The sequence below is a fragment of the Cryptomeria japonica genome, chromosome 10, assembly GCF_030272615.1.
Source record: "Cryptomeria japonica chromosome 10, Sugi_1.0, whole genome shotgun sequence".
Classification (NCBI taxonomy): Eukaryota; Viridiplantae; Streptophyta; class Pinopsida; order Cupressales; family Cupressaceae; genus Cryptomeria; species Cryptomeria japonica.
Window position 1 is genome coordinate 162,386,181 of NC_081414.1, and position 27,357 is coordinate 162,413,537.

Sequence of the window (27,357 nt, forward strand, 5' to 3'; positions counted from 1 at the left end):
TGGAGGGAAATCAAACTTCCAACCCTCAGCCTTGTCACCCAAGCCTATTCACAAGCCTAAACATGTACGGGTTTTGTTTAACTAATAGCATGCATGAGTTTTGTAGAAACAAAAGCGCATATGCATTTTAGAGAGAACAAAACCTGTATGGGTTATGTCAACGTAAAGACATCCTAATATATAGATATACATATGTATATTTATGTATAGATATATGTATATGTATATAATATGTGTATGTGTATGTATACATATATGTATATATATATATATATATATATGTATGTATGTATGTATATGTATATAAAATGTGCATGTGTATGTATACATATATGTATGTAAAATATATACATATATATTGTCTCTCAATATCTTAGTACATTGTATTCCTACCCTCTTTAAATCTCTCTCTCACCCTCTCTCTCCCCTTAGGACCCCACATAACCCCTAATGACATCATATAAGGTCCCTTAGCACACCATATGACCCCTTAAGACCATATGATGTCCTAAGGGGTCATATGATGTTCTAACACATGCGTGGCCCCATTAGGACCCCACATGACCCCCAATGACACCATATGACCCCTTAGGACCTTGTATGATATCCTAAGGGGTCATAAGGTGTTGTAAGGGGTCATATGGTGTTGTAACACATGTGTGGACCAATTAGGACCCCACGTGACCCCTAATGACATTATGTGACCCCTTAGCACACCACATGACCCCTTAGGAGCATATGATGTCCTAAGGGGTCATATGGTGTCCTAATGGGACATATGGTGTTGTAAAACATGTGTGGCACCATTGGACTCCACGTGACCCCTAATGACACCATATGAATGTTAATCATATGAGGATCTCGTTAATACTGAGAGGGGGGTGAATAAGTATTAAGACCAATTGAAAATTTAAACCCAAAATCAAACTTATATCAGATCTAAAACCATTTAACGAATATCTTAACTTCTTTAATTAGATCTAACAACCTCTTTATCAGAATTGCTTAATACATTAATCAAATCATTTAGCACATCAATCAATTTTTTCACCATTTAAGCAATCATATAGATTTGATCATTTACCAACTTATCTTATCAGATCAATCACTTTTATCTATCAACTCTTATCAGTACCAATAAACTCTGATAAACTTATGATAAAACATCATAACCGGTGTCTCAGAAATAATGCATGAAATGAAACATAAACAAGAACATCACATGAAAAACATTCCACACATGAACACTATACGTTTTTTACATGGAAACCCAAATAGGGAAAAACCATGGTGGGAGTTGGAACCCACAAATATTTGTACTCTTTTGAAGTCACCCTGTTAGGAGCTTACAATATGCCCTGTTAGGAGCAGACCTCGTTAGGAGTCACCCAGTTAAGGGATTTGCCTAGTAGCCTAGTTAGGAGCTTGATGATCTATTAGGATAAACCTCATGAGAGGATTTAACACTCTTTTGAGAGCAGCCCTGTTAGGGGACTTAAATGTTTAAGGCATGTTAGGACCTACCCGGTTAAGGGATTTAACTTGCTGCAACTATTAGGGAACAACAGTAAGAAAATGATCTGTTACTTGCACTTCTTTGCATGCTTGATCAGATCCAGTTATGCTCAATACACTGCAACTCTTAGGAAGATCTCACACTTCACTTGGATGGCTTAACACATTCTCTCAAGACCACCGACACCATAAACATCAACTATGTCATCCTAAATAGCCATCTCAACTAGGTCGACCACTAAACCCTATTTACATCATGAATTTACAATTCAAATCATAAGAGATCAACATAGATCGATATACAGATCATTACAACAAATTAAAATGCAATATCAACCATTGGTTGATTGTAACTCATCACGAAAATCCAATTTGTACCAAAGTCAAAACCTTAAAACACTCTACTAAGCATTTCATTGATTCCCAAAAAATTCTTCCTTGAATCGTGCCAAAACAACAATCAAATCTTTTCACGTGGGTTGTGTCATGTTACCAACTTCATATAGACTCGTCGTCAATCACCGCCATAAAAAAAATCATTACCAGTCTTAAACTTTACTAAAACCTTAGTAAAACTTCATCAAAAATTTGAAACATGCCTTCCGATAATCTTCACAAGTTTTGATTCCGGTCAGATACACATTTCCATGATACAAGCTCACCTTCCAAACCGCAAATCACCAATCATCATCGATCGTCCGATTCAATCAAAACATCTCTTCTTTATCGGTTAAAGTCCTATTTGATAGACTTTAGTTCACTGATGGTAAACCCTGTGTGCAGGAAATGAGGGGGACAAAAATGTAAAAGTCTGATTCAAAAGGCTCACACACCAATGAGACTCTTGGTGCAAGTTAGAGGAACTATGCTGAAATAGCTCAACTTCCCAAGGGGTGTCCCATTGTTCTCTATCTCATAGGATCCCTAAGGTCAATGCCTTTGCTCTTAGATCACTGAGCAAAGTGACTTAGGAATGACAACTCCAAGAACGAGTGATGTTTGATTATTATGCATGATTGCATTCCTAGACATGCATGCTATTGACTCTATGATGATTAAGCTAGAATAAAGATGATGATAAGATTAGCTAATTATCCTAGCAATGATATACTATTCTAACATGGATATTCTATGATATTAGAATGCTTCTAAATGCTTATTAAGATGATTTATCAAAGAGAGGCTAAAATTCTTAGTTAATTAGACTATAAGTTTGATGCATGAAGATTTGTATATCTGAAAATGAGAGAATGAGAGCTCTATTTATAGGGAAAATAAGGAAATGGATGGTCAAGATTGGATAATCTTAACAAGGGCCAGGATTGAAAGTTAATCAATTCATGTTCACAATTCTCACCAATGAAATGGTGACAATTTTCAACAAGAGGTTGCTTGAGAGGAGATGAAAGAAGCATTAAATGCTTGAGAAGACATGAAGGTTACCCTAGGAGGTAAGGGTTAAGGTTAGGTTAGGGTTATCCATTGGAAAAAGCTTTTATCCAAAGGATAAACTCTTGTGCAAGGGTTAAAGAGAAAACCAAGGTTAAATCCATGAATGCTTGATGAGACCCTTGGGTTAGATGAGGGTTGAGTTAGAGAGAAAGTCTCTAATCATGCAAGAAGGTTGAGTTAACCATTAATGGTTATGTAAGAGCCTGAAATGGTTTGGAAGACTTTGAGGGTTAACTTGTTGAGGACATAAAGCCTTTAATGGTTTTCAAAGACTTTGGAGACTTTGAGAAGTGACTTCTCTTTGCTTAGGATTGTGACAATAATTAGGAGATGGATTAGGCTAAATTGGAAGTGATTAGAAAATCTAGAAGGGGATTAAGGAGGAAAGTGGGAGATGTAGGAAAATGCAAGTGGAAGGAAAAGGATTTTAATTAAAATAAAATTACTTTATTTCAATCAAATAGATACAACTTGCATAAATACAAGTGGGGTTTTTTAAATAAATAAACTAGATTTATTTATTTGCAAGGATCAATTTAATTAAATGTAAATTTAATTAAAAAGGGAGAAAGGAGAATTAATAAAATAAAGTGATTTATTTAATTAAAGGTTAGGAAAAGGTTTAGGTGAACTTATTTAAATAAATTGAGTAATTTATTTAATCAAATAGATGAATATAAATAAATAAATAAAATATAATTTAATTAATAGGAGAAATAGGGTTAAAATGAATATTAAATATTCACTTAGGAAAGTGGTCAGATTTATACATCTACAAACCCTGTCTTCCGGTAAACCAAATCACTTAGATAACAAAACAAAACATCAGAAACATCACTAATCATCATTTGACATCAGTTACCATCAATGACAACACAAATAACTGATCATATCATCTAATCACAAAATCTCAATCTCTTCATCACAAATAGACTTCTATCCTTTACCGGTGCAGTCATCAGTCTTCAACTACATCACAAGCATCTGCATCAGTTATGCCAGATGCCAACGATCTTCCCCTTTGGAATTGATGAAAACACCAATCACATATACAATCAGAGTAACATCATCATTTGAAACTTTCTTGTCAGTATCACATCATCTGTCAGTTCTCTTGCTTTTGTCATCTCCCCCTTAACCAATGTTTCTCTCAATCTGATCTTCTAATCTTCAACTTCTCTCATATATTTTCTTTTCTTCTCCCATATCTGATTTCTTTTCTTCTCCCCCTTTGACAACAATGCCAAAGGTGTAAATGCATCACCCACCTTCAATTTTGTTGCTGCCTCTTCCATCATCTCAAAAAAATTACATCAGAGCATTAAATCATAACTTTACATCAGAATTTCTCCCCCAAAGGAGTAGCCTGCACCTTCATCAATCCTTAGTGAAAAATAATCATGAAATCCATAGGATTGATGCATCTCCAGCATTTGATTTCTTCTGGTGTAGTGTTCTAACCCCTAGTTTACCTCTAAGAAACTCAAATGTAGCCTTCAATAAGGGCTTAGTAAAGATATCAGCTAACTAATCTTTACTCTTCACATATTCCATCTTCACCTCTTTTTCTTGAACTCTTTTCCTTAGGAAGTGATTCTTCAATTCAATGTGCTTGGTTATAGAATGAAGTACAAGATTCTTAGAAATGCTTATTGCACTTATATTATCACAATAGATAGTCACCAATTCAGAAATATCTATCTTGAATCCTTCTAGCATATGTCTCAACCATATTGCCAACCCGCAATTCATGGATGTAGCTACATACTCTGCTTTAGCTATAGATTGAGAAACACAAGTTTGTTTCTTTCTCATCCATGTCACTAATCTTTTACCAAGTAGAAAAGCTCCATCGGTTGTGTTTTTCCAATCATCCACATTACTTGCCCAATCAGCATCAGTAAAGACATCCAAAGTAAAATGTCCTTTATAGGGATACCATAAACCATAGTCTTGTAGCGTCCTAAAATTGTGACACTTGCAATTTCGACTGCATTTCGGTCTTCACGATGGCGATGCAACACGCAACCTGAATGGAGACCCCAAAACTTGCTCACGACACCAAAAACTGCATTTTTCAAGCACCATTGGCCTGAACCTCCTTGCACCCCACTGTCCCGGAGGTGGGACCAGAGTGCCCAGCGCCCTGGTCCCTGGGTCCTATTTTGGGCCCGGTCTCCTAAGTGATATCGGGTCTTTTTGATTGCAATTTGGAAATATACTTCCCTGGTCGGCCTAAGGTCGGGAAAATCAGTCTATCAGCCCTAATTGACAAGTATATAAACTACATTTTCCTCTCTCATTTGGGTAGATGGAAAAAAGGCGAAAGCAAGATTCAAACATTCAAGCATTCAAGCATTCCTTCAAGCAATTGATCATTTCAAGTCTCCATTCAAGGCTAAGTGTTGCATTCAAGACAAGGATTCAACCATTGAAGAGGAGATCACTTATTACATGCTACATATTACAACATACAACATCTAAACCTTTGCACATAAGGATACAAACATCCTTAGAACAAGGTATTAGTACTTGTTTTACATTACAGTCATTTACATTTACAGCTCTTGCTCATTTCTTGGTTAATTCCAAAACTGGGGTTTGACCTAAAGGCAAACCCCTAATCCCTAACCCCCCAATCGTCTTCGCTTTTCTGTGTGTAGGTTGCAGGTACGCGACTGAGATTGAAGATCTGGAATCCTTGTGCAGAGACGAACCGATCCCCCTTTGTTTGACGGATTTTTCGGAGGACCGTGGCGCCGGGCGCCATCGTCCCGACAACTTTTGCTCAAATTTGCAGGACAGCGCCGTATCGACATTTTACTGCTAATTCCAGGTCCACAGCTTCATCCTATAACCTAAACTCAGTTTATAAGCGAATCTTTATGACTTTCTATGTATTCTTGGCTTAATTTCCTTAACAACATTCTTTACAAAAGAGGGTAGCCTTGCTTTCCTAACCCTTGAAATTCATTTAGCATCCAATCTTACATTGTGTGGGATTGAATCTTATGAGTTTCAACCCCTCTTTTGAATGTAAAGTCTTCCCCCTAAGTGAAAACCCATCGAATCCTAGCGAACCTCCCTTCTCTCTCCTCGGAGTCGGAAGAGGGGAGAACAACTAGGGTTCGACCGCGATTTTCTGCTTTACAAGTCTGTTGTGCCTTTGAGATACCAAAAAATTCTCTTCATAGCTACCATGTGACTCTCCTTAGGCTCTTTTTGAAATCTAGCCACTAATCCAACAACATGAGAAATGTCTGGTCTACTATGAACAACATAGTGTAGCTTTCCAATCATAGATCTCTACTCTTTTCCACTAACAGTAGGGGAATCATACTGCTTTGATAACTTGCAATCTGACACCATTGGTGTTCCTTGTTGGTATTGTGTTGTCATTGATGTCAACTGGTATAAAAGAATGCAACCAGTATGATAGATTGTTGGTACTGCTATCATTGATGTCAACTAGTATAGCATGATAACTGGTATAGGAGAAGAGTTGATGTGTTGTCATTGGTGACCATCAGTATGCAGAAGGATGAACCAGTATGTACCGGTATGCTAGTGGTGCAGTTAAGAGACCACTGAGTAAAAGGTTGTTGACATAGTGATACATACAACCGACATGAAAGATAAGGCATATTGGGAGGCTAATTGTGATGAAGAGGTAGAATGTTATCTAAATCACATCAACACTGGAGGAGAAGAATGAACAGGTCATCGATATATTGTGTGGATGCAGAATAGTAGGACTCCCACCAGATAGAGATGCAGTCACCATGTGAAGAGATGACTGACAGTGAATGTGCCCACACCGGATCACATGTGCCTGTTTGAAGATATGCTACACAAATAGGGAAGCCACATGAGTGCATTGTAGGATGTAGATGACAAGGTATCACTCTACTGGTAAGTGGAAATTATCTCCTATTATGCATAGTATGCATCATAGTTCTATGAGATAAGAAAGAAGAGGTAAAGGCAGGTGTTTTAAGGCTCACACTGGATCTATCGGTGAATCAAAGGAATTCCTCAAGTGCATTAAATCAAGGATATGCACTGGATCGACAGAGAAGGCATGTTAAGTTGCCGAAATAGATGAGTTGTTATGGGTTTGTCACTTTGACAAACTGGTTGAGATATGGTCCGAGTTGATTAGAAAGAAGGCAAGGCTGAGCAGATGCAGACAGAGGAAAATGGCCAGATTGAAGATGGAGTTTGCTAAAGGTTGATGACATGGTGTCATCAGGATGGCTACCGGTAAGCATGAGAACTGATAAGAAAGAAAAGAGGCTTTAAGAGATATGCTTCTACCTGATGAGAATGAGCATGCTATGGATACACATGTTTGGCGATTGGTCAAGGTGTTCCACTGATAGTTCAACAAAGTGCAGACATGAAGGTTAACTGATAAAGTGTGAGATACCAATAGGGTTAGTGAACTGACAGAAAAAAAGAACTAGTTGAGTGTTTGGTTGGTGATCCTACCTGAATCGATACAAAGGTCCAAGTTGGAAGTTGGTCGACAAAGGTGCAAGTGGAATCAAGGTGGCAGACTTGCATGTAGTGGTAGATGGAGTGTGCACTGATGAGGTTGTTGTAGAGTTGGTTGATATTAATGGTAGACCCTGTAAATAATGGGATTTGTTGCAGAGATGTTGCAGAGGTGTGTGGCTCGAGGAAGGTTGAACAAATGTGATCAATGAGATGCATCGATCGATGCAGAGTGTCTAGATGCAGAAAAAGTTGGTGATGAAATCTACAGAATCATTTATGGTGATTGATCTTGTATCTCGCCGACTAACTGTCTGTGTTTGCTAAGTTTAGTAAACATGTATTGGAAGGCACATTAATGGTGGTGATGTGTAGATAGGTGTCTTGGGGCTCAGATCAAATGAGATCTGATTGGATTCGATGTACCTTGTGATTAGTGGAAGGAACCTTAAGGCATCAAGTTTGAATGTTACTCTTGGTGGGAAAATCTGGGTATATGTATGCGAGCCAAAGATATTGTTAAGCATTGCTAGATGGGAGAAGGTATAGCTACTACGAAGTGATTGAGTGTAGTATGAAAAAAGTTAGACTAGTCAAAGTAAAAATAGCAGAAGATAACATTGAATGAGTGAGTGAAGGTTAAACTGGTGATAAGGTTTAACAAAGTGTTTAACCGGTATGGTTTGATCAATCGGTAAAGTAGTTAGATTGCATCAGAGAAGATAACTGGTAGGTGCTTGTACAAGCAGAAAGACAACAAAGGGTGTTGAAGTGCAGAAAAGTGAAGGAGAGATCTGAAAAAGCAGATGCAGAGCAAGGTAACCGGTAGAGTGTAAACCGATAAAGAAGCAATAGAGAGAGATGAACCGCTATAGCAGAGAAGGTGTCTCACTGGCAGAGTGAAGTATATGAAATGGTTACAAGATTCACTTGTAACAGTATGACTACTTTTGTATTTGATGCTATCATTGTGATCACTGAGTTGTAGCTCAGTGCAGGGGTTGTAGCCTCTTTGGGTTGTAGCCCATAAATCAGTTAGGGGTTGTAGCTCCTTGGGTTGGTGCCCTAAATTTTGTAACATATTTCATTGTGAGGCTGGATTGGAGCAATAGACTCCAACGATATTTCTCACTGAGGTTTTTCCCATCTTAGGTTTTCCTCGTACATACTGGTGTTATGTGATGTCCCTTTGTGTGTGTTTGCATTTGTGGTGGTCTCCCTCTAACCGGTAAGTCTACATTGAGTTATCATTTGAGAACCAGTATGCTCACCTAGAATAGTTAAAGGGAAAGTTTTAGAACCATTTATTCACCCCCCTCTCAGTGGTGCATTGTGTCTAACATTCCTACCGGTTTGCAGTCTTCCATGCCGAAAGTCTTCAACATTTATTTGATATACTTGGTCTGACAAATAAAAATACCACCATCTAGTTGTTGGATGTGTAAGCCAATAAAGAACTTTATTTCATTGATTAGAGACATTTCAAATTCCTTTTTCATTTTGATGCAGGAGCATCCTTGGTTCACAACAATCTTGCATCAACCAAAAACATTTCCTTTTTGTGTGTCCCATTTTTGGCTCACCGGATCTTGTGGAGCTAGATTATACTTGAAGACTTGATCATATTTCTTTCTTTCAGATTGCATCTCATTTGGATCACTTTCCGGCAAGATATCGCTACCGGTTTCCTGGACAGTTTCTTGTTCCCGGTTGCCTAAGACCTATTCTAGTGTTCTACTGGAACCCATTTCGAAGCTTGCATAGACTTGGGCTTTGATCTCAATTTTTCTTGGCATGTGGCTGATCTTCTATGTTTCATTCTTTGGATTTTTTGGAGGTTGACCTTATTCATTTTGCATGTTAGGTCTTGTTCTTTGGGTTTTGAACCTTTTTGGGCCGACTGGATCATTTGGATCGATATATATATATATATATTTGTAATCATGCTTAAGAATGTAATCAATTCAGAATCAAGAAGTATCAGATAGATAGAGTGTGCCTAGAAGATAGATCTTTCGATTCAAGGTCCCGGTGAGACCTATTCTACTAGGCCTGTGTGTCGGTATGTTGTAACCTGGTTGTTACCGGTTGGATGTAATTGAATTTAATGCAATAAAAACTATATGTTTTGCATTGCCTCCATCATATATGTGTGTTTCCATTGTGTTTGCTCTTGCTGACTGATTTGGACTGATCTCCTTGAGGTCCCTCCTCACCGGTGACTCTTTCACATTATATCAACAAAGTCTATACACATATCATCATTTCCACCAAATATTATTTCATCTACAAACACTTCTTCTATCAGCATCTTGTCTCCTTCATTCTTCAAATAAATGTTGTTGTCCTCACTGGTACATTGGAATCCAATTTTGATCAAATGTGCATGTAATCTCTCATGCCATGCTCTTGGTGCTTGCTTTAGACCATATAGTGCTTTGTGCAATTTACACACCATGTCCTTATCGTCAATCAAGGAAAATCCATCTGACTGTTCAATGTATACTTCTTCTTCTAGAATCCCATTTAGAAATGCTGATTTGACATCCATTTGGTAAACTTTGAATCCCTTATATGAAACAAATGCCAGGAGAATCCTTACTCCTTCTAATCTAGCAATAGGTGCAAATGTTTCACCATAATCCTCACCTTCTTCTTGAGCATACCCTTTGTAGACTAACCTCACCTTGTTTCTTACAATTCTTCCTTCTTCATCCAATTTATTCCTAAAGACCCATTTTATTCCAATTACATTCTTATCCTTCGGTCTAGGAACAAGTGACGATGTCTGATTCTTCTCAATTTGATCTAATTCTTCATTCATTGCATTCACCCAATCATCATCCTTTAGTGCTTTCTTAACTGTCTTGGGTTCTATTGTAGCTATCAAACATGCATTCTCTCTGATCTTTCTCTTGGTTTGCCCACCTGCATTCTTATCACCAATTATTTTCTCTTGTGAATGGTTCAGTCTGACATATCTAGGTATTGCTTGTGTCGGTTCTGCATCTTCTTCCTCACTATCATCACTTATCGATTGAGCATCTAATTCTGCATTTGTCAGTTCTTCATTATTCTTTAACTTTGGTTCAATAATTACAAAATTTTCCTCATTATCATCCTTTTAGGTTCCGATCTGCTTGTACCTTTAGAGTTATTAGATAGATCATGAACTTTTACATTAACACTTTCAACAATTTTCTTAGTTCTCTTATTGTAACATTTATATGCCTTACTCTTAGAAGAGTAACAAAGAAAAATTCCTTCATTAGATTTTGCATCAAATTTATCAGTGTAGTTATCTCTCTTAATAAAACATTGACTTCCAAAAAATTTAAAATAACTTACACAAGGTGTTTTTCCATACCATAACTCATAGAATGTCTTATTGTTACCTCTCTTTACCAGTACCTGGTTTAAAGTGTATACAATAGTACTGACCGCTTCTCTCCAAAACATTTTGGATACATCACCCTATAATAACATGGTTCTTGCAGCTTTAACTATTGGTCCATTCATCCTTTCTTCTATGCCATTCTGTTGTGGTGTCCTCAGAGCAGACATCAATCTCTTGATACCATGTTCGTCACAATACTTAACAAATTCATCATATGTGAATTCACCTCCCCCGTTTGATCTTAAACACTTCAAATTCTTACTGGTTTCATTCTCAACCAGAGCTTTAAATGATTTAAATTTACTAAATGCTTCTAATTTTTCTCTCAAAAATATCACCCACATCATTTTAGAATAGTCATCGATGAAAATCATGAAATACCTATCACCGTAATAACTCTTTGTTCTCACAGGGCCACAAAGAAATCTAAAATATTCTTAGAAATACAATTCTCGCTCTTGAAAGAAATAGAGGCCATCTTATTGATTTGACAATCTTTGCATATCACACTATACAGTTGGACAGGTTGGGGTAATCCTCTTGCAACACTTGACTTTCTTATCTTAACCAAATTATCAAAATTAACATGACAACATCTTTTATGCCATAACCAGCTATCTTCCATTCTTGCAACCAGATAATTATTAATATTACTATTCAAATGGAATAAGGTACCTCTAGTTTGCTTCCCGATAGCAATCAGTTCACCATTACCTCCAATAATTCTGCAGACTCCACTTTTAAAATCAAGCAAATAACCTTTATCATTGAGTTGACCAACACTTAAAAAATTATGCTTTAGACCATCAACCCAAAACACATCATCAACATTACTCTTCCCATTTAGAGAGATTGAACCTTTACCTTTCACCATGCAAGGAGAGTTATTTCCAAATCTAACAACACCTCCATCAAATTCATTAAGGGTTATGAACTTACTTTTATCTCCAGTCATGTGGTGTGAGCAACCACTGTCTATAATCTATTCATAACTATTTTTCATATGAGATACTAGTGCTATTGACGACTGTTTTGACACACTCGCCAACAGTCAGGTAGTCAATGTGAACACTCACCACCTCTCCTAAAAAAGCAATAAGTTCTAGGGAAGTAATCACTCCAAGGTCTCTATAGTCGGGTCTCGATGGTGATGGGCAGCCCAATGGTTGATGTGGTTGTACCTGTTGAGGGGCCTACTGGTTAAAACAAAATCCCAATAATCATTAATAACTTAACTGTTGGCATTTGCATGAAGATTGCATTAATGATATGCTATGTTGTCATTGATGTCAATTGAACCAGTAATAATATTTATGACATTGCTCATATTGTTGTTATTATTGATATTGGCTTGTAACTGGTAGGAAGATCTTTGAGGAAGATGTTGTAAACCGATATGTTAGTTTGTGAGTTAAACCGGTATACCGGTGTATAAGGTTAAAACCTAATCTATGCAATGTAACCGATAAACCCTTCCAGTTGTTTTTTGTTAAACCCTAACCAATCAAGTTTGTTGGTTTAAGATCTAATGATGAACGGTAATAATGGAGACATGTGTGATCATTGAATGAGGATTAGTTCAGATTGTTTTGGTGTGTTTTATTGTTTTTTTTTTGTATTATCTAGGTAATGAGAAAAGTGGATTGCATCTAATGCATAGCGCGTAATGAGTTACAAAGTTCGATGAAGCGGTGATCGTGGAGCGGTTGGAACTTTCTTGAAGAATGTAAAAATATTGTTATGATTTATAACGGTCAAGATTGAACTGACCTGTTTGTAATCTCTATGAGAGAATTAGGTTTTGTTGTGTTACCGACCTAATTGATTTGTATTTAAGGTCAGTGAAGTTATTTGTAAGAGTGTTGGCAAAGTGTTGGCTGAAACCAGTTGAGTGTGTGGTTGCCTAACTGGAGAATGGATCTACAATTTGTGTAGAAGAAGATTGAAGCTTAAAAGGATCTAATCAAGAAAATGTAGTTCTATTCAGATAGATCAAAAAACTTGTTGTTTTCTAACAACTACAATAGAATTGAAATCCCCTAACCGGGTAAGCTCTAACAAGCTTGGTTACTTCTTAAATCATCTAACAGGGTGGTCCATTAGCTTGGATTCTCAAACCCTCTATTGAGGTTACTCCTAATAGGGTATTTTTTTTTTCATCAAGGCATTTTGTAAATCCCTTAACCGGGCGATTCCTAATAGAATCAGTTCTTAACATGACTTATTGTAAAATATTTAACAAGATTGGCTCCTAACAGGTCAAACTTCAAAAGAGTTCAGATAGCTATCCTTGTGAGTCTCATCTCACCATGGTTTTTACCTATTTGGGTTTTCCACATATAAACATTTGTGTCAAGTGGTGAATGTTTTTGTGGTTATGATCTTATTTGTTGATTTGATTAACTTATGATAAGGCATGATAACTGGAAGCATTAAGAGATTGAATATGTTGAGATATAATTAAGCATTTTGATGTTTACAAGATTGAAGTTGTTTACTATTAAGTTGTTATAACAGTTAACCGGTTGATGTTTAGTATTGATCTTGATAGTGAAAGTTTACTTTGTGAGTTTAAATTTGAGATTGGGAAGTTTGTATCAGTTTTTCAGTATACTGATTCACCCCCCCTCTCAATATTCTACCAGATACTTATTATTTCACGATACCTATCAATTGGTATCAGAGCATCTCAGGTCCTCTTTAACCTAAAAGCCTAACAGCTTGAGGAAAAGATATTGTAGGTCATGATGAAGAAAGAAGGTCTAAAGTTCAACAAAGATAACTATAGGATATGGAGCGACAAAATGAAGATTTACACTAAGAGTCTGGAAAGTTAGTATTGGGATCATGTAGAAACTATGTATATTGCACCTACTGGAACCCTGAGTGTTGATCAAAAGAAAGAAAAACAAGAAAATCATCAAGCATTGGAGGCTATTATCAGTTCCATCTATGATGCTGATTATGTAGATGTTCATGGTCTTGAAACTGCATATGAAGTATGGAAAAAACTTGAAGAGATTTATAGTAGCGATGAACATGTTAAGATTGCTAAAGAGGAGAGCCTAAGAGGAAAGTTTGATGACACGAGAATGTCTAAAGGTGAGAATATCCAGCAATATGGTCAAAGGATAAAAGAGATAGTTGGTGAAATAAAGAGTGCAAGAGGGAAAGTGGAAGATGCCACAGTGATCAATATGGTACTGAGAACCCTACTACCAGTCTATGCTATCCGAGTTGCAGCTATTCAGGAGCTGAAGTCCATTGACAAAACTAAGGTAACTCTTGACTCTATCATTGGCAAACTTATTGCTTTTGAATTAAATGGTTATGATGGTAGTGCACAAAAATTAGAATCTGCATTCAGAGATTCTGTCTCTAATTCATCTGGGAGAAAAAGTAGAGATACTTGTCATGGTTATGAATCTAGATCCAACATAGATTCTGATGATGAAAATAGCTTAGTGGAACTTGAAACATTGCTGGCAAAATGACTGCCTAGAGGTACTGGGAAATATAGAGGTAAACTAAATTTAAAATGTTTTGCATGCAACAAGATTGGTCATATAGAAGCTAACTGTCCTAATGGTGAAAATAAATAGAAGAGAGACAAATTCAAGAAGTATAAGGGCAAAGGCAAGAGAGATTGTCTTATAGTGATTGATAGTGGTATTACTGATGAAGAATCTAATGATGATGCTAGTGAAGATATTGTGTTTGTAGCTAGTAAGGAAGAGATATCAGATCAGAAGGCACTAGTGTCCAAGATGGATAACTCTGATGATTGGATCATGGATAGTGGTTGTTCACATCACATGACCGGTGATCGGAGAAAATTTCTTTCCTTGAAGGAATTTTATGGTGGTATTGTCTGATTTGGCAATGACTCACCCTGTATGATTAAAGGTAAGGGAGTTATTTCTCTTAATGGGAAGAGTAGTGCTGACGATGTCTATTGGGTTGAAGGCCTAAACAACAATCTTTTGAGTGTGGCACAACTTAATGATAGAGGACACCCACTTGAGTTTAGAAATGGTATGTGCAAAATCTTTGACAACAAAGGTGAATTGATTGCAACTGGGAAACAAACCAGAGGTAATCTATTTCATCTTAATCCTAAAGTTAGGAACTGTTTGATTGCAAAGATAGATGATAGCTAGCTTTGGCATAGGATATTTATCATATAAACTTTGATAACATCGTTAAAGTGAGCAAGTCCAAGATAGTAAGAGGTTTGCCTCAGCTAGATAAACTAGTTAATGCTCTTTGTAAAGAATGTCAGTTAGGAAAGATGACTTCTTCAACTTTAAAGAGAAAGTCCTTCTCAGCAGAGAACTTGTTATATTTGGTTCATAAAGATCTATGTGGACCAATAAGAACAAGAAGTATTCAAGGTGATAGATATTTCATGATCTTCATTGATGATTGTTCAAGGATGATGTGGGTCACATTCTTGAAGGATAAGAATGAAGCTTTTGGTAAATTCAAGGCATTCAGGGCCTTAGCTGAGAAAGAGAGTGGCAAAAAGATAAAATGTCTGAGAACAAATCAAGGTGGTGAATTTACTTTTGAAGAATTCACTAAGTACTGTGATGAGAATGGTATCAAGTGGCAACTTTTTGCACCAAGGACACCACAACAAAATGGTATAGTAGAGAGGAACAACCGGTCAGTGGTTGAAGCTGCTAGGACAATGTTGATACAAGGAAGTGTAGCAAAAACATTTTGGGAAGAAGTAGTAAGTATAGCTGTCTACACAATAAACCGAGTTCTGATGAAAAGAGGTAAGGACAAGACCCCTTATGAATATTGGTATGGGAGATCACCTGATGTTAGTTATTTTAAAATATTTGGTAGCGTTTTATTAAAAGAATTGATTACATAAGAAAGTTTGAAGCTAAGAGTGATGAAGGAATATTTCTTGGCTATTCCATCTTGGCTATTCCACCAAGAGTAAGGCCTACAAGTGCTTCAACAACTGGACATAGAGAATTGTTGAGAGTGCTGATGTTCGTGTAGATGAATGTCTCAAAGTCTTAGATGGAACTAGTTCAGAGAATAAGGATGAAGATCCTTGCATTTTGCTTTTGGAACCTGAAACTGTTAAATCAGAAACCGGTAAAGCAAATCTTGATGTACTTGTTCAACCAGAACAAATAAATTCAGAAGAAGATGGTAATGAAGAAGTTGAACCTAAAGAGAATGATCATGTTATTCCTAGGTATGTAAGACTGAACCACAGTCCTGAGTAGATTATTGGGGATATGGATGCTAGAGTACTAACTAGAAGGAAAATAAGAGAGAACTCTTGCATGATCTCCACCATTGAACCTAGAAGTGCTAAGGAGGAATTTGGTGATGATCATTGGGTTAAAGCTATGGAGGAGGAATTGGATCAAATTGAGAAGAACAACACTTGGACCCTGGTACCCTGACCGGTAAACAAAAATGTTATAGGTACTAAATGGGTATTTAGAAACAAGTAAAATGAAGATGGTGTTGTAGTTCGCAACAAGGCAAGATTAGCCAGCAAGGGTTATGCTCAAGAAGAAGGAGAAGATTATGGCAAAAAATTTGCACCAGTAGCAAGACTGGAAGGTGTTAGAACGTTACTTGCATTTGCAGCCCATAAGAAGTTCAAGGTATACCAGATGGATGTTAATTCTGCATTTTTGAATGGGATATTAGAAGAAGAGGTATACATAGAGCAACCTGATGGTTATGCATTGACAAATGAGAAAGACATGGTATGCAGATTACATAAAGCTTTGTATGGATTAAAACAGGCACCCAGAGCATGGTATGAACGACTTCATCCACATCTGATGAAGATAGGATTTGCAAGAACCAATGATGATAGTAATATTTATCTCAAGTCTAAAGGAAATGAAATACTGGTTAGTGAAGTATTTGTTGATGATATTATTTTTGGAGGTAATGATGTCATGAGCAATAGTTTTGCAGATGAAATGAAAAATGAGTTTGAAATGTCTTTAGTAGGGGAAATAAAAAATTTCATAGGCTTGCAGATACAACAAACAAAGAATGGTATTTTCATTACTCAATCTAAGTATGTAAAAGAGGTTTTGAAGACTTTAGGCATGAGTGACTGTAAACTAGTTGGAACACCAATGGTTACAGGTTGTAAGTTGTCCAAGGAATATGCATCTAAGTCTATTGATGAAAAGGAATACAGGTCAATGATTGGCAAATTACACTATGTTGTTCACAACAGATCAGATATTGCCCATGCAGCTGGTATAATTGCTAGATTTCAGAAGAATCCAAAGGAAGCACACCTGATAGCAACAAAGATAATTTTTTAGATATCTATAAGGTACAGTTGACTAAAGATTATAGTATCCATATGGAGGAAACTTTGATTTGAAGACATACACTGATGCTGATTGGGAAGGAAATGTTGATGACCAGAAAAGTACTACCGGTGGGGCATTCTTTCTAGGAGGAAGGCTAGTTTCATGGAGTAGTAAGAAGCAGAGTTGTACTTCACAATCTACTACTGAAGCTAAGTATGTTGCAGCTTATATGAATTGCACACAAGCTATTTGGATGAGGCACATTTTGGAAGGTTTTAAGATGAAGATCTTAGAATCTATAAAGATTTTATGTGATAATACAAGTGCCATTAATATTTCTAAGAATCCTGTTTTGTACACTCGCATCAAGCACATTGAATTGAAGTATCACTTCTTGAGGGAAGAAGTTCAAAGTAAGGATGTTATCTTAGAGCATGTTTCTACCTAGGAGAAGTTTGCAGATATCTTTACTAAACCTCTACCTAAGACTACTTTTGAGTATCTTAGAAGTCAGTTGGGGGTTGTCCCTCTTCATGAAGTTAGTTGAGCATGATGTTGATTGCATCAGTCCCTGAATTACTTGTAAAATTTTACATGGATTGATGAAGAAGTGGATGTATTCCATAGGGGGAGCATCAAGTTGCAGTATGTTGTTGATGCACAGTGAAAATTTTGATATTACATGTTTTACTTTCAATTTGGAATTATAGTCAAAGGGGGAGAAGAATAATGTGATTGGGGAGAAGAATTATGTGACTGGTAAAGGGAAACCTGCGATAGGCTGAAGACAGACAGAGCATGGTGAATCCTTGGTAATGTAAACCAGGATTCCTATTCACCAATCACAACAACAATCAGAGGCATTGATATTTATATTGCCATCAATGCCAAAGGGGGAGATTGTTGGCATTTGCATTAAGATTGCCTTAATTATATGTTATATTGTCATTGATGTCAATTGAACTAGTAATGGTATTTATGATATTACTGGTATTGTTGTTATTATTGATATTGGCTTGTAACCAGTAGGAAGATCTTTGAGGAAGATGTTGTAAACCGATATGTTAGTTTGTGAGTTGAATCGGTAAACCGGTGTATCATGTTAAAATATTTTCTATGCAATGTAATCGATAAACCCTACCAGTTGTTTTTTGTTAAACCCTAACCGATCAAGTTTGTTGGTTTAAGATCTAATGATGAGCGGTAATGATGGATACATGTGTGATCATTGAATGAGGATTAGTTTAGATTGTTTTGGCGCATTTGTTTGTTTATTTGACTATCTAGGGAATGAGCAAAGTGGATTGCATCTAATGCATAGTGCGTGATGAGTTACAAAGTTCGATGAAACGATGATCATGGAGCGGTTGGAATTTTCTTGAAGAATATGACAATATCATTATGATTTCTAAAGGTCAAGATTAAACCGACTTGTTTGTAATCTCTATGAGAGAATTAGGTTTTTGTTGTGTTACCGACCTAATTGATTTGTATTTAAGGTTGATGAAGTTGTTTGTAAGAGTGTTGGCAAAGTGTTGGTTGAAACCTGTTGAGTGTGTGGTTGCCTAATTGGAGAATGGATCTATAGTTTGTGTAGAAGCATATTGGAGCTTAAAAGGATATGATTAAGCAAATGTAGTGCTATTTAGACAAATCAAAAAACCTATTATTTTCTAACAACTATAGTAGAATTGAAATCCCCTAACTGGGTAAGCTCTAACAAGCTTGGTTGGTTCTTAAATCATCTAACAAGGTGGTCCATTAGCTTGGATTCTCAAACCCTCTACCGAGGTTACTCCTAACAGGGTATTTTTCTTTTCATCAAGGCATTTTGTAAATCCCTTAATTGGGTGATTCCTAACAGAATCAGTTCTTAATAGGACTTATTGTAAAACCTTTAACAAGCTTGGCTCCTAACAGGGCAAACTTCAAAAGAGTTTAGATAGCTATCCTTGTGAGTCTTATCTCACCGTGGTTTTTACCTATTTGGGTTTTCCATGTATAAACATTTGTGTCAAGTGGTGAATGTTTTTGTGGTTATGATCTTATTTGCTGATTTGATTAACTTATGATAAGGCGTGATAACTGGAAGCATTGAGAGATTGAATATGTTGAGATATGATTAAGTATTTTGTTGTTTACAAGATTGAATTTATTTACTGTTAATTTGTTATAACAGTTTACCAGTTGATGTTGAGTATTGATCTTGACAGTGAAAGTTTACTTTGTGACTTTGAATTTGAGATTGAGAAGTTTGTATCAGTTTTTTAGTATACTGATTCACCCCCCCCCCCTCTCAATATTCTACTAGATACTTATTCTTTCAGCATACCATCATTAACTTCCTTTTTTTGTATTTTTATGATTTTAAGATTCTTCTGGAAATAAATTGCAAGAGATAGGGAAACAAGAAAATAACAATGAAACTAATTCAATGACAACTTAACGAACTACTTAATTAGTACCCTAAAATCCAAATATCATCAAATATTATCCAAATCAACATTCAATAACAAACCTCCATTAAACCTACAAAGTCAACAACCTTACAGACTCATGGAAAGAATATCACCACAATATTGTCTATCCCAGTAATTCTCATACACCACTTACGTGCGTATCATGAGTCATAAATCAATAAATGGAAGATGAGAACACGTTGTTGATTTCAAACAATAGACATTACCAAATCATAAAGAACAAACTCGTAGAATATATGCATAGATCAGACAATTTATAAGCTTCTTCTTGTATTAATTTCAAAGAATGGGTAACCAAAAATAACTCAAGTTCATAAAAATCTATAAAAATAATCTAAAATTTCTAAGTGGGCCTCAAATCATGAATTTGTGGACCCTTACAAATAAATCAAATCCCTCAATTTATAGAGTTTTCTGCCCTACTTTATAGGAAATCAACCTAATCTAAATTAAGAACTCAAAAGCTAGGAGTCACAGTTAACTTGCAAGTTTCTGCCTCTATACTCCAGTTAACTACTATGAAATAGAGGTTAGGTGAGCACTATGAAGACCATGCTATATGAACTAGGCTTTCGTAGTCATGCAAAATTTAGCTCAAAATTGGGACGTGAGTTGGAGACATAGTTGGAGTACTAGTGGGGAAGTCATGCAAAAACTCCTCTCAAAACTCCTGCTATCTTTAGTAACTATATGTTCTACTTCTACTTCCTTTTATAGGACTTATAATTATTGATAATACATGCAAGTACCTCAGCAGTAGGATCAACAACATGCTTAATTCTGAATTTATACTTTTTCAAAACTTCCTTTGCATTCTTTCTTTTCTTCTCTAACTCCCCTATTGTCTCTGTCACCTCTTGACATTGTGTAATCAAATATGTATATCTATCCATAAATGTAATAGTGAATTGAGCCAGAGGTCCCAAATACTAGGCCTCATATGCATCCCACTAGCTGAGTACCTTCTCTTCTTCCATAACTCTCACATTGGTTATCCCCAGCCCAAAAACTCCGAGTAACTATCTTACATAATCTTCATATGTTTCTATCATCTTAAGGAGGGGAACTCGAATGTCTACTACATCCTTCACATATTTTTGAAGCATTTCCATCTTCAGCTCCAAAATGTATGCGTAAGACTGCAAATTCTTACAACTATCTCCACCCAGGAGGTCCTCCTCTATGATAACTTCCTCAGCTAGGCGCAAAACCTTATTCAATACCCAGAACTGCTTGCTAAACATGTTGATCTTCTACTCCCATTGTAGAGAAAAGGAAGCTAATGCTCCTCCTACCTATACTACCTCCTTCTATTCCTTCATGGTATTTTGCAAAAATAGTCTCATTTTGGATGAATTTATTTGCGCCCATGATTTTGTTGTGGCAGCCACCTGTCTTACCTCAAGCAATGCTTTTACTTCTCCTTCTGGGAGTGATGAGGTTGAAGGTAAATTATCATTTTTACAAGTATCTAAAGGCTTGCCCATTTCTACCAACAACTACTTGTACTGCTCCAACTGTGCTTTGACCTCTGCATGGGAGGTGTATTCCTTCTCCATTTGCCTCCTGACGATGTTGGTAGCTAGTTCCAAAGTATCTAACTCCCCCCACTTCATCTACTTACCCATTTTTACCTGAGACACTTGGTACTTTGGGGAGATTTGACCTTCTGCCTGCAGAGGAACTGCTACATCCACAACAACCTCACCAGAGCCTGTTCTTGATAGATGATTTATAGTCTTGGCTTTCTTAACTTTTCTTGGTTCCTCCATGATTGCCTATTGTAGTGTAACCTTTGGTAACACTACTTTCCTCTTCTTTCTCTTGAAGGTGAATTCCAACTATTGTGGTACATCCTTATCTTTATCACCTTCGTGAGGCACTATGTCAGTGGTCACAATGTGCATGTCTGATTGTTCCTTTGCTTCCTCTTTCTCTTCTTCCTTTTTGTTCTTAGGTCCTTGAGGTGAAGAAATTTGGCAGGCCAGATTAGTTTGGAGAGCAATATCAATGTTCAACTGTTGTTGCTTGTTGAACTCTCCCAGCCTATCACTGACCTCTTCCCCAAATGTTCTGCCATCCTTATCCATTTCTCCCATACCTTGCGTGGTAGCTATCTCTTTTAGGAGATCTTCTTGGTCATGAGGGGTTAAGATTAATCTTTCGTTGAACAAATATTCAGCCTCATTTCGTTCTTTCTCCCCTCCAAATGGTTGTTGTCCCCTAGGTTGTTCCTCCTCTTGGTCAAAGTCTATTTGTTACTCCCATTATTTGTTTTGAACAAAATAATGTGTATTTAATTTTGTTTCCCTCATTCAGTTTGATCTATCTTTAGTCATGCATCTTTTGTTCCTTTATGTTTCACCTTTTTTGCCCCAATGAACCTGTCGGTTGAACCTACGTATTAGTTCAAGGTTCAAAGTTCAACCGGCCCCTTTGTGTGGATTGCGGCTTTGTTATGTTGTTAAGTGAGTGAGCATGAATGTGTTAAGTTAGACCTAAACTTGAACTTTTGAACCATTTCTAAAGCGGTTCAAGGTTCAAGGTTCAAAGTCTTCCTTTATGTTTGTTAAAAGTCTTCGCTTGTTCTTGGTATTGTGTTGAGCCGCAAGTTGGAAGTTCTTTTGTGTTCTTAGGATTGAACTTGAACCATTTAAATTCTTGTGAGTTGTTTCAAAGTTCAAAGGTTCATTTTAGATTGGCCCCGTGGACATTAATAACACAAAATGTGGTGCGAGAAAAGGAATATTCTAGGCATCTTATGATTTGAAATTCTAATTATAGAAAGAAATCAGGAAAAATCAAGCCGTTTGTGTGGAGTTGATGTGTAATTAAGAAATTTGTCAGGTTCCCATCAAATCATTGGCTATCTCACACGTTCAGATGAAACATTATGAGGCGTGTGTAGATGTTACTCAGTTTTTCCGCTTCTTATCATGTGAATTCTCAAATTGTGAAAGTAGTAGATATTGTTATTGAAGCAGTGAAAATGTTGAAGGTAATTTCATCTCCATACTTCCGAGGGTTTCACAAATTTCATAGTGGTAACAGGTGAGTTTTGATAATTTCCCTCCACTGTGTTACTAGCTTAGAAAGTCAGTGTAGGAAAATTATTTGTTTTGGAATAGAATTTTGTCCTATTTAGGAACTGTTTGATAAATGTAAAAGTGACCATTATGAGGCTGACTCTTCCAAAACATGGTTGCACATCATTCCTAGTTAGTATACTTCTAGAACTAGGTGATACTTCTTTCACCCAGGCTGACTTAGGAGATTTTTAAGAAAGAGCTATAAAACCTAGGGCTAACTTGATGATGGAAAGAATAATTAGAAGTGGCTTGATTGAAGCTACTACTTTCCCAATTGCCACTCCTTGTCTAGAACTAGTGATAGCATGTATGAGCAGGAGCATTAGGACCAACAGTTGTGAACTGTTAGTAGAAATTAACAGAGAAACGATGATGACTACAATGGGAATCCCTCATAAAGAGCCATATGAAGACTGGTCAATTGGAACCTCATATGCATTTTTCTCTGAGAAGAAAAGCACATATAGAAGTGTCATTGCAAGGAATTGGCTTCTAAAGATTCAGAAAGGGGGGTCTCGGTTACCCAAGCCTCTTACTAGAGAGCATTTCATCCCAGAGGTGCGGGACATTGTAATATTATTAAACAGACTCAAAGAGAACTCACACTCTTTCTATTGGGAGGATTGGATGTACTTTTATATTCAGGTCTTGTTAGCTAATGAGAAATATCTTGACTAGGCGCAGGTTATCGCCGAAAGACTCCATGAGGGTTTGAGTAACTTAGTTGGGATGTCCAGTTTTTACATGTCATAATATTTATTTTATATATTGGCTTGTACGAGAGAATGACAAGGGTTGCATAATGAGCCTTGGGTGGATGACATGAAGGTTTATGATTATTTCCCTTACCTGCAACAATAGAGACATGCATAAAATTTCACAAGATGGAATGATGTCTTTGCAGGAAGGCTTGCCTTTGAATTGCAGGGAGACATAGATAAAAGAATGTCAGTCGAGGCCATGGAGCTAGTCAGTATATATGTAAGCTACTTTATCCAATTTCCCAGGTTTACTTACATTAGAGTGGGGGGCTTTGAAGGTGAACCATTCAAATTGCCCAAGTAGGCCTTTGACAGTTATGTGCGTATTGAAGTTTGCAGACAGTTAGCTCACATTGATAAAAGGTTAGGGACAAAGGGTAAATTCGGGGTTGCCTTCCTAATTGAACCTAGATACTATAGTTGTAAATCTGTATCTGATACCTTGAACCTAGAATTAGAGTTCAAGAAAATGAATTTGCAACCCTACATTGCTAGACGCAAATTTGATAGTAGGGGGATATGTTGTAGAACATCTAAATGTTGATGACCATTTATCCCATGAACCTCAATTAGAAGATTAAAAGGAAAATTGTTGTGATGAGTTTGAAGTGAGGAGGAGATTGTGGTCAAGATTTACTTTGCAACAAGTTGTTACAATGAGGTTGTCCATTAATGTGTCTGGGGTACAAGAAGAGGAAGGGGAAGATGTATTGGATCCTGAATTCAATAAAAGGGTTGAAGGGAGACCTATTCCTGAAATTGAGCGGGATAGAAGAGAAGAGGAAAATATTCAAGCCAAGTCCTTCAATGTCATAAGAAGAATGGAGAAGTGGTTGAGAGATTGAAAATTTAGAAAGGAGTCGATTATCACTCCTAATGAATTAACAATTGGTCCAATTTCTACAACACAGATTCCCACTTCCTCCTCTAAAAAAAATGTTAATGTTGTAGGTGACACAAGGCTTACTATTGGAGAGGTTCAAACCAGAAGGTCAAAGAGGTCCCCATTAGGTTCTATAGAAATTCAAGTTACTCATTCAAGGAGAAAAAAAAAGAACAGAGAACCAACAACGGATCAAATTATTGTGGACTTGGATTCAAGTGAAGAAACCTAGGTGATCATGGATCAACAAGTGTTAAATAACCCTTCAGTGCAGGATACAGATGCAGGGAAAGAACCTGAAGAAGATCCAAATTCGATGAGAACTATGACTATTGTCAACCCACCGGATGAGCAGACACCTCCGCCTAAAGAAACTTCCACTACTTCTTGATGACTTGGAGCTTCAACTGTAAAGAAACACAACATTGTTCCTATTACAATTACCATGGAGGATATGGTAAGCAAGTGCCTTGGGAAAATATCTAAACCCAAGAAGCTCAAAACACAGGAAATGATGGAATTTGATGATGAATCATGCAACCAGGTAGCGGAAGTAGCTAAGACCATCTCAGATAGAGATCCAGAAAAAGCCATTGAGAATGATTTAATTGCTGAGAAAATTGACCTAGGAGTTGCTTCAAGGGTTGTAGATGCCAAACATTTAGAATCCTTTACTAAGAGAATGGTATCCAGGACCTGGAAAGATGAGAAGGATAAATAGGAGTTGAAACAAATTGTTACCCAGATGTCAAAGTATATTAATGTCATACATCACCCGAGTCCTCAACCCCTGACACAGATGGCATTGTCCTTTGACCCCAAATCACCAATGAATCAAAAAATAGTAGATCAAGTCTAGAGAAGCCGCATGATAGATGAAGTTTTTGATGAGTGGATCAATTCCATTATGTAGCAGGGCACAAACTATATTGTTAGCCTGGTCAAGGTATATGATAACGCCATAACTGTGAGTAAAGAGTTGGAACTGGAAGCTACCACATGGGAAAAAGAAAGAACTAAATTGTTACCAGTCTTGGTGCAGATGAATGATGTGCATAAATTTGGTGTTATGAAATTCCTAATTGAGAAGCCAGTGGAAAACCTGGATGACAACGTGCTATATGTATCAAGAAAGAATGTTGAATGGAGAGATTCTATCATTAAATAGGGTCATGAAGAATCTGTCAAGTTACTAAAATGATTACAAGAACTAATTGATACGATGGAAAAAGATCTAAAATGCATCGACATACAACTCTTGAAGGAGGATGGACAGACGATTGAACCAGCAATGGATATGGTCAAAACCTTTAAAAGAAAGGGTGCAACTTGTTAAAGAGACAAGTCTCTAACTACAGATGATTTTTCCAAAGTGGCAAGGATAGAATCAATGTTAGCAGTCTTCTTTGATCACTTGGAAGCGCATAAAATGGAAGTTATGCAGGTGAACATGGATAAAGAAGTTTGGAAGCAACACATTCTACACATTGGACTCCCGCACTATTAGGTTATCCTGAATTTCTCAACAGGACATCTGGAGTGGTGAATTGTGCTTGGTGCCACGAAAAAATAGGACAAATCAACATCTTCTTCTTCCATGATGGAGTCTTGATTGGTTTATGGATGAGATGTCATCCTGTCTATGGTCATTGTTCATTTAAGTTTTATCCAGTTCAAAGCAAACAATTTCTTTTTAACTCTAGGGTAGAGTTTAAGAGTTTAGGGTTATTTCCAAAAGAACTATTGGCCTGGAGGCTATAAATGTAATTAAGCAAGCTTTGTTTATGGTTCAAAAAACTTTGATTTGAATTAGCAGACTTAATCTTCTTTGAGTTCCAATGTAAACATTTGATATATTAATGGAATGATATATTTTGGTATTGATCTTCAAATGAGTGCATTTGAATGATAGAGCAATCTCTGTTGGGATGTATGCTAGTGTGCAGAATATTTTATTTCATTATCAATTCTTTATGTCTGTGAATTTATTGATTAGGAAAAGATAGCGGTAGATCGTCGTTCAAATGATTCTGATCCCCCTTGTCCTGTGAGGCATGAGCGAGTATCAATCAGTATTTATGCTACATTGAGTATACTTGGTGAAATAAAGTTTTATACTGAATTGAAATGTGCAGAGTTAAAGTCTATGAACTTTACATTGATTGGTAATCATCTTGTAGCATTCTTTTTGTATTGACAAATGAATGTGAATGCCTTTCTCGCTTTCTGGTGAAAAGTGTGTTTCTTTCTGAGTTATTTATATAAATATTCATTGAAAATCTTACAAGGAGTTGCACTCTTATGTAGAGGCTAAACCGAAGCTTAGTTCACCCAACCATTGGTTCATTTTCTTTTTCATGAAGGGTATGCATGAGTCATCATTTAAAAAAAATTATATAAATATTAAAGGAAAGGCAAATCTATTAAACAACACTGTTTCAATATTACAGACAATTATAGTTTATGTGGTAGGCCTAAATGCCTGTGTCCTGGGAGGCACTATGGTTGTATCAACTGGTGGTGGCAAGGGCATTAGTAATTGGGGCTTGTGTTGTAGCTATTGATGGAGGCTGAGTGGGTGCACCTTCATTTGTTTTTCGTTGTTCTTCTTCCTCCTGAGAGCCTTCTCTTGGAGTTTGTCCAATTGTTGTTCTCATAGGAAGTACCTCTGCTAGTGGCACAACACCCAGCCCTTTTGTCACTTTAAAGTCTACAGCCTTTTTTAATAGTTTAGATTTTCTCATTTGCTCATGAAGCTTCTTCAACAATTCATCGGTACTTTCTTCAGGCTCAACAGCTTCATCTAGGTCAGTGGATGTATCTTCTGGGAACTAGACCTCATTTTACAAGCATGCTCCTTATAACCCCTTGATTGGGGCACACCTGAGGTAGATTCCTTATGCTTCCCCTTTCAAGTGCTTGGGTTAACCCTCAAACCAAGCCATTGTCTAGTTCTATTTATAATC